This window comes from Trichomycterus rosablanca, chromosome 4, assembly GCF_030014385.1.
Source record: "Trichomycterus rosablanca isolate fTriRos1 chromosome 4, fTriRos1.hap1, whole genome shotgun sequence".
Taxonomy (NCBI): domain Eukaryota; kingdom Metazoa; phylum Chordata; class Actinopteri; order Siluriformes; family Trichomycteridae; genus Trichomycterus; species Trichomycterus rosablanca.
In genome coordinates, this window is record NC_085991.1 from 16,938,691 (window position 1) to 16,948,305 (window position 9,615).

The 9,615-nt window shown below is 38.5% G+C and overlaps 1 non-coding gene across 1 annotated transcript; it reads right to left on the reverse strand.

Moving 5' to 3' along the window:
* Positions 1 to 1,678: 1,678 nt before the first annotated feature.
* LOC134313218 (U1 spliceosomal RNA) lies at positions 1,679 to 1,842 on the reverse strand. Its single transcript, XR_010012111.1, has one exon. It is a non-coding gene; the product is annotated as a U1 spliceosomal RNA (small nuclear RNA).
* Positions 1,843 to 9,615: the final 7,773 nt, after the last annotated feature.

A 9,615-nucleotide genomic window follows, 5' to 3' on the forward strand; every position in this document is an offset into this window, starting at 1 on the left:
TTGTAAACTAACTATGAAACATCAGCTATACATACTGTTTTACCTGGAACACGCCTCTTAACATTTACATATTTAAATATTTTGTGTGTGATGGCCAGTCAGTGTGGCCTGAGGTGTCATAAAACTTGGGACGTGTTTGTGACCCCAACCGCTTGTTGGGGTGGGGGGGAATACGCGTCTGTAACCCCTTTGAAGTAAAGATACACCACACCTGTCTGCCATCCTGACATTGTTATAAACACAAATGAAACATTAACATATAGTTACACTGTTCCTATTAACCATTTAATGTAGAGACATAGCGGTGCCTAACCGGATAAACCGTGATGTGTGTGTGTGTATGTGTGTGTGTGTGTATTGTCCTGTGAAGAAAAAACTAAGTTTCTCGTTTATTTGTTTCATAAATACATTTATTTTAAAATATAAATTTATATTTAGCCAGCATTAATCATGATGTCTGTGAGGAACCATGGCCTGTCGGTCAAAATGGCATGTCAATCAAAACTAGTCTGTCATACACAGAGGGGTCATAAATCAGGGGTCATAAATCATATATAATCAAATTTTGACAGTTAGTGTATGATATATACTACTAGTTCATTCTACTTAAAGAACTTGAGGAAACCGGTTGCCCAAAAAAAGTTAAGTAATGTTTAATGAAAACTTGAGTTAGCATAACATAAAACATTAAGTTATTACACCTAAAAGGCAAATTGATTAAACTTAATTTTTTTTTGTTATACCAACTGTAATGGGAAATATGTTTTCCCAATAATTCTACTTATTATCTTGAGCTCAATGGACAAAAATATTGATTTCTTCTTAGTTTTCATGTTAATTACGTGTTAAATATCAATTAGAAATGTTCATATGAAAACAGACAGAATAATAACATTATTTTTCTTTATTTCACTTCAGAAGTATTTACTTAAAATACAACATGTCAAGAAAACATCTTAAAAACTGTACAAGCTGTATATAAAGTTCTGATGAAACACAAACAGCTCTTCACAGTAACCATGAACCTGTACTCAGTTTCACACAGCAAGCTGATTTCTTAACGTTTGGCTGCAGCTCTCTAAAACAAAACAAAAAAAACAAGAAACAGAAGTATTAATATCAACATTAATACCATTCATTTAAGGAATAAAATAAAGCAAGCCAGCACACTCTTTGCTTCGTATGAAGGCTAGCATGCTAGCATGTAGCCTAAACACGGGAAATAAAGCAGCGCTGTTTGATTATTTATTTAGTGTCAACATTAAGATCATTTATTTGAAACAAAATTGTTAAGTAAAGTATAAGACTTACCAAAATTAGACGGAAGATGAAAAAGTCCCATCAGACTGGTGTACATGCTATTCAAAAATAGCATAATGAGTAAGAAAATGTTCGTCCATTTAGTTTAACAAAGGTTCCACTTCACAAAAGACAAGTTTACTTTTGCAAAAAGCCTTAAATGAAAAGTAAAAAGTAATTTGCAACAATAGGATATAAAAGTTAAAACAAATGGCTACCCGAACACGTGCCTGGCCCAGTGCTAAAGCTGATCTAAAACACCGGTCTCTTTAATGTTTGTATCAACAAGCTTTTTATATAAACAATAATAAAATTATCTAAAAATAGCTCTGGACGACCGGTTAAAATCTACAAGCTCTATCTTTGCCACCACAGAAATCAGGGGAGAGCGCGAACGCAGTCCCCCACTATCAGAAATTATGCAGTCGAGATTCCCACATTTGGGGAATTCGCAGCTGTCAGCACAACCGGAGTACAATGGCTGAGCCTGGCTTTGGGTGAACCACCTTCTTGATCATGGTCTCGCTCCTGCCAGGTAAGTATGAGGTCCAGAGGCACCGCCGAACAGGGACACCGAATCACACACCGTTCAAACTCACGGTGAGCTCCACTCGTCTACTCATCACACCAGCACAAACCTCGCCGCTATTCTGCAACATCAAAACGACCACGCCGACATTTGCCTGAAAATTGTTGGTTCAACTTGGTTCAATTTTTATGTAAACACTGCCTATCCAAAAATAGCTCTGGACGACCACTTTTTTACCCAACGCAAAAACGCCACAAATCCGTTTAACTGATCCGAGCTGCACATCGAATAACGACGAATCAGAATGAAAATCATACAGAACAAGAAACAAAATGAATACGGTCTCGCTCAAGTTTACAAGCTCTTGCTTTGCCACCACAGAAATCAAGGGAAAGCGCGAATGCGGTCCCTCATTATCAGAAATTAGCGTTCTATTTCACGTTTGTATCAACAAGCTTTTTATGTAAACGCTGCCTATCCAAAAATAGCTCTGGACGACCACTTTTTTCCCCACGCAATAACACCACAAATCCGTCCAATTGATCGGAGCTGCACGCAAAAGAACAACGAATCAGAATGAAAATCATACAGAACAAGAAACTAAATGAATACGGTCGGCTAAAATCTACAAGCTGTCTTTGCCACCTGCAGGAATCAGGGGAGAGCGCGAACACAGTCCCCCCCCAACTTTATATATAAGTTAAATATCCTACTGTGTTTTTATTTTATTTTATTAGTCAGTAATAATTATTACCCCGCCCCTGCCAGGTAAGTAGGTAAGTATGAGGTCCAGAGGCACCGCCGAACAGAAACACCGAATCACACACCGTTCAAACTCACGGTGAGCTCCACTCGTCTACTCATCACACCAGCACAAACCTCACCGAACACAAACGCCGCTATTCTGCAACATCAAAACAACCACGCCGACATTTGCCTGAAAATAAGGAGAAAAAAACTTGGTTCAACCAAAACAGAAGACAAAAATGATCATTTCAAATTGATCTACAAAAAAGAAAAAAATAAACACTGTAAAAATCCACCTGACAAGCATGCCCTTTACAGGTTTGGCATAGCTCAAAACGGTCAAATTAGCCTAAGAAATAGTGCAAACGGCTAATTATGTGCCCAGTGCTAAAGCTGATCTAAAACACCGGTCTCTTTAACGTTTGTAGCAACAAGCTTTTTATGTAAACACTGCCTATCCAAAAATAGCTCTGGACGACCACTTTTTTTCCAACGCAAAAACGCCACAAATCCGTTCACTGATCCGAGCTGCAAATCGAAATACGACGAATCAGAATGAAAATCATACAGAACAAGAAACAAAATGAATACGGTCTCGCTCAATTTTACAACCTCTTGCTTTGCCACCACAGAAATCAAGGGAAAGCGCGAATGCGTTCCCTCATCATCAGAAATTAACGTTCTATTTCACGTTTGTATCAACAAGCTTTTTAGGTAAACGCTGCCTATCCAAAATAGCTCTGAACACGACCACTTTTTTCCCCACGCAATAACATCACGAATCCGTCCAGTTGATCGGAGCTGCACGCAAAAGAACAACGAATCAGAATGAAAATCATACAGAACAAGAAACTAAATGAATACGGTCGGCTAAAATCTACAAGCTCCATGTTTGCCACCACAGAAATCAGGGGAGAGCGCGAACGCAGTCCCCCACTAACTTTATATATAAATTAAATATCCTACTGTGGTTTTTTTATTTTTTATTTTATTAATAATTTTGGCGATGGGTGCCCTTTTTTTTTGCTTGAGCACCTGCCCCCAAAAATGTCTGTGCACGTGCCTGGCCCAGTGCTAAAGCTGATCTAAAACACCGGTCTCTTTAACAAGCTTTTTATGTAAACGCTGCCTATCCAAAAATAGCTCTGGACGACCACTTTTGTCCCAACGCAAAACGCCACAAATCCTTTCTACTGATCCGAGCTGCACATCGAATAACGACGTATCAGAATGAAAATCATACAGAACAAGAAACAAAATGAATACGGTGTCGCCCAAGCTTACAAGTTATTGCTTTCCCACAACAGAAATCAAGGGAAAGCGCGAACGCGGGTCCCTCATTATCAGAAATTAGCGTTCTATTTTACGTAAAATAGCTCTGGACGACCACTGTTGTCCCCACGCAATAACACAACGAATCCGTTCTACTGATCCGAGCTGCACATCGAATAACGACGGTCGGCTAAAATCTACAAACTCTATCTTTGCCACCACACACTGTAAAACATTTCAGCCTCAATAAGTTATGTGAACTCATTTCTTCTTTTCAACTCCAATTGTCATGACAAGTTTTGGATATTGAACTCAGGTAAATAAGTTTTCAGAAAATATAACGTAAAATAATCAGTTGTCTTGACTACTTGTGAGTTTTTCTGAGTTATCAATGTTCATTTAACTCATGTCTGTAAGTTATCAGTTAAAAATGGAAAGGGGGAAAGAGTGGGCGATTCCGAGAGGTGGGCACCATTTTTGAGTTACACAAAACAAAAATATTTTTAATACGTTAAAACCATGGGAGCATGGGGCTAACTAATTTTTTTCAGACGGAAAGCCATTAATATTAATACAGATTAAACACGACACACGTTATACAACAGTGGACTACTTTCAGCGGCAGAGGGACACACCTGACTGGACTACAGTTTGAGGCAAATTGAGTGCGGATTGATACACCGAGTGGAGTTTGGGAAGCTGGAGTAGCGTTTACTGACAGCATTAACGGCGGGAAGCAGGTGAGTTTATCAGTGTTTAAATTGTGTGATAGAAAGCAAAATTGTGTACGACGATCTAACTATTTGGCAGATATTTTAAATGGTGGTTGCGATGTTTTGTGCTGTAATGCGTATAACGTAACGTTAACTGAGGCGAAATAAACTTTGGTTTGCCTTCGAACGAAACGGCTGCATGTGTGCTCGGGTAAGCTAATAGTGGTAAATGTTATGTTAACTAGCTAGCTAATTCGTTAGAAATCTATTTTCAAAGTTCATTAATGACTCATTTTGTACCATGTCGCTCTGCTGAGTGTTATTATTTTTTTTTAAAGACGTTGAAACCGTGAAATAATTACAGATATAGTTTCCCTCCATTTTTATGGAACGTTCCCACCAATTCTCCTTTCTAGCTTACTTTGTCCAACTTCCCGACAAGGAGATATATTTTCGTCTTTTCACTAGTGTTCGTGCTTTTGAGTTGATAAAATGTAATAACTGTACTCTGTGAGCGCATTACCACGGTCTTCCGTCGTTAATTCATCATGTTTGTAAAGCCTTAAATGTTAACAGTAGATAACGAATTTTACTAAACCATTGGAGTTCAAAGTGGGTATTTTAGTTGGTGGTTGTAGTTTTAGTAATATGTGTAACGTTACTGGAGTTAAATAAATAAAAAAATCGTTGACTAGGTTGCGGCTCGGATTAGCTAGTGCTAGTAAAGTTAGTTGGCTAGATAGCTTTGCTACGTATCAGCTTGGCGCCTTTTTATGTGTTTTATCCCGGACATAGTGGTGCACAGCCGTGTTTACTAACCAGGTTACTTGCACAGTTTTCTTCTACCAAGACCAGAAAGCTCAAAAATGGAATATAACATTTCTTCTAGTGATGTAATTAGCTAGAAAGTGGGATTTATTTGTCATCTTTGTCAGATTTTTTCTTGAGCTGATTTCTGATTTTTTAAATGTTGTAGTTGGGTTTAATTGACCTATGTATGGATAAATGAAGAGACCTAAATATATCGCTATCCAGATAACAATTTTATTTACATACATTTTTGAGAACACAATTCAGCAGTCTTGTTTTTTTCTCTTTGCAGAGTTCTGAAGGCATGCCACGTTCATGAAGTGGAAATGTAAGTTTTGTGCGTTTTCCACTAATGGCCAAGGAAGGATATTACAGCACTACAAAAAACGTCATGGGCATTATCGAAGGTGTTCAGGTCTTGTCTGTATTTATAAAGACTGTTTAAAAACTTTTCAAACCCAAGTAGAACTTAAAGTTAATCTGAAAGAGCATGTAAAAGAAGCTCATACGATTGTAAGCAAATTGTCCTGTGATTTGTGTACTTTCTCAGAGCCTAGTGACATTAATAAATACTTCAGTCACCTGAAGACTCATTTGAGAAACAGAGAAGTTGTTAAATGTCCCTTTTTAGGTTGCATATTCCAGTCTAGTGTGCTGTCGACTTTTACTGCAAATAGAAGTCGCAATCATAAGTTTTCCTCACTTGAAAATTTCAGACCAGAGCTTTTAGTACAGAATACACTTTCAGTGCCTTTAACAGAAGAGGGTTTTGTTTTAGACACTGCAAAAATCTGATTCTGTATTTGAGGCTGAGGCTGAACTTGAACATGTAAAGACCGTTCAACATCAATTGGGATCTCTGTTTCTTCACATGCAAGCTCTTTTGCATGTATCAAATTCAGCAGTACAGGAAATAATTGATGAGTTATTTGACATTGGAGAATTTGCTTATCAAAATATAAAGACTGTCATTGATAAAGTTTTGAAGGACAATAGTTGCACAGTTGATGCTTCTGTTTTAGCTTCACTGACTGAAGAATTACAAACTTTGAACCCACTCAAATTTCTCTCAAGGTACGGGCCTCTTGGCACAGAGCGCAAACGACAGTCATTTTATAGAAATAACTTTAATGTTATCAAACCAGTTGAGTATGTTTTAAATGCACAAAAAAAGCATACTTTCGTGTATGTTCCTATTTTAGATTTGCTCAGTAAACTGCTAGAAAGAAATGAAATACTTCAGATATTAAAGAGCTCCAGTCAACAAGAGGGTCATTACAGTTCAATTAAAGATGGAGAATACTTTAAAGAAAACAAAATTATTTCAGAGGAATCAGGCATAGCTATTGGACTATACATTGATGATTTTGAACTTTGCAATCCATTAGGTACATCAAAAAAGAAGCACAAAGTTTGCGGTATATATTGGGTGATTGCTAATTTACCCATAAGACTGCGTTCAACATTATCATCAATTTATCTAGCTGTGCTGTGCAAAACAGTACACATAAAAGAATATGGTTACGTTAAGGTTCTAGATCCCCTGATTAAAGATCTTGAGCTCCCTGAGAGAGAAGGTGTGTTTGTTCAAAGTCTAGGCTCTAATGTTAAAGGGACAGTTACATTTGTATTTGCAGACAATTTGGGTGCACACTCACTTGCTGGATTTCAAGAGTCTTTCAATGTTGACAAGTTTTGCAGATTTTGTTTGGCAGGTCGCATAGATATTCAGCAGTGTGATGTCAGAAGTGGGTCTTTTATTTTGAGAACACCAGAATTGTTTGATGAAGCTGTTAATGTACTTAAGCAAAGTGACGTGTCATCTGTTGATGGTGTGAAGAAAGACTGTCCTTTAAACAGACTGACCCACTTTCACTGTGCAAAAGGATTTCCACCTGATTTCCTGCACGATGCATTAGAGGGAATTGTACCTGTGGAACTCTGCATATGTCTCTCAGATCTGATTGCTAAGAAGTATTTTGCATTAGATGATCTTAATTGTAAAATAACAACATTCCCATTTAAATTCTATGACAACACAAACAGACCTCAGACAATACAATCAAACTTTCAAAAAAATGGAACTATAGGTGGCAATGGACATGAGAACTGGACACTTCTGAGATTTCTTCCACTGTTGATTGGCCACTTCATTCCGGAGGGTGAAAAAACTTGGCATATAATTCTTGAGTTAAAAGACATAGTTGAGTTGTTAGCCAGCTGCTCATTCACAACAGAAACTTTGTGCTATCTGCAAGCCAAAATCTCTGACCACCGACAGTTGCTTTTAGAAGTTTTCCCTTGTATTAAATTGCGCCCTAAACATCATTATCTAGAACATTATCCTATATTAATAAAAAAATTTGGTCCCTTGGTTGAATTTTGGACAATAAGATTTGAGGCTAAGCATTCTTTCTTTAAAAAGGTGGTCCGTGATTCTGGTAACTTCAAAAATATCCTGCATACTTTAGCCACAAGACATCAACTAATGCTGGCATATTATTTGGATATGCCAAGTGTTTTTAAACCAAGCATCAAAACAGGCCGGGTATCTGTGGTGTCTGTGGACATTTTGGATGATCCTATCAGAGTGACTATTTCAAATAAGTTTAAATCCGTGTCCTCTGTATCACTCACCTCTGTTGCTTATTTAAATGGGACAAAATATTCCAGTGGAATGGTGCTCTCCTTTGGACACACAAGTGGACTACCAGATTTTGGGAGAGTACTTGAGATCTGTTTAGTAGATAGTCGCATATGTTTCATTGTAGAAATGTTCACATCTGGCTTCCTGGAGCATCTAAGTTGTTACCAGCTCATCAAAAAAGACCCTGCAGTGATAGTGGTTGTCGATCCTGACCAGTTGAACGACTACATCCCCCTGGCCGCATACCTTGTTGACGGAAAGCTGCTCGTCACTCCGAGGACGTTCATGATACAATAAGGTATAGTAAACACGCCACTGCTCATTTTTAAAACTTAACATTTTTACTTTTTTAACTGATAACTCACGGCTAGCCTAATGCACTTCACCCATTGTACAGTTCTATTTTATGCAACTTTGTACTGTTTTCAGCTGCTTTAAAATGTGTCTCTCCCCAATCCACCCCCACCCTGTTACAGCAGTTTGTGCCTCCAAGATGCTTCTCAGAGTTATTGTGTCACCTGAGGAGATAAGGCGTGTCACCCTAGAGAGTGTTCCGGAGTCAGTAAAAGAGCTATGTGAGGTGCTGCGCAGCAATCTGGGCTTGCGAGGGAGCTTCATTCTACAGTTTGAAGATCCAGACTTCGGAAATGAGCTCTGCAATTTGACTGATATCAAAGATTTGCCAACCAGTCGAGCAACACTGAAAGTTTTGTTCACATTTTCAGATTCAGTTTCTGACTCCACTTTAGATACTGCAAGCTTGAGTTCCCCAAGTAGTGCTTCTGTGGTTGAATGGCCAGATCCTTTTGTTATTCCAGATTTCTCTCATGATGTTGAGCTTCAGTTGAGTGCAGCTAATGATGCCTATACTAAGGATGGAACAGTAATGATCATCTCCAAGAGTGTTAAGAGTGAAATACTGGATAAACTGGCTGATGTGATATCTAAAATCACTCCCTATCCAAGTAAAGAACATTATGAAAGAGTCGCAACAGCTCTTGTATTAAAACACCCTTGTCTCAGAGAGCCAGGTTCTTCTAAAGGATGGTATTGCTGGGTGTTCAGCTTGAAATTCAAGATGGGCAATTACCGTCAGAGACTGATGGCAGCTGGATGCCCTGAAGTAGTTGTAAATAAAAGAAAGAGGGGCCAGACAAACAGCAAGGGGATCAAGAAGTCCAAGAAGGGAGAAGTCCACTACTTGCCAGATCCACTTGAAGGCCAAAGTGCAGTTACATCAGAGGAGAAACGTGAGATTATGCTTTTAGAGGTGCAGAAGCGTGAACCAAACTTGCAGCTTTTGGATGAACTGATGACCGCAACATTCTCTCAGACAAGAAAGGAAATCATTGGTGATGAGCCACTCATCTCTGTAGTCATGGGAAGATGGCCTGCATTGTTTAGTGAGAGACAGGTAACCAATTACATCTGTCTAATGAACAGCATCTATATGATTTTACTCTCTGTGGCTATTTTTAATCCCCATCCTCTCTGCTGTTCTGTGTGTCTTCAAGATAACTTCAGAGTTCACTAGAATTGTCACCACTGGTCTGGTGCAGTCATTCCTGGATGGATTAGATGCCTTGCTGCCAAGTCTC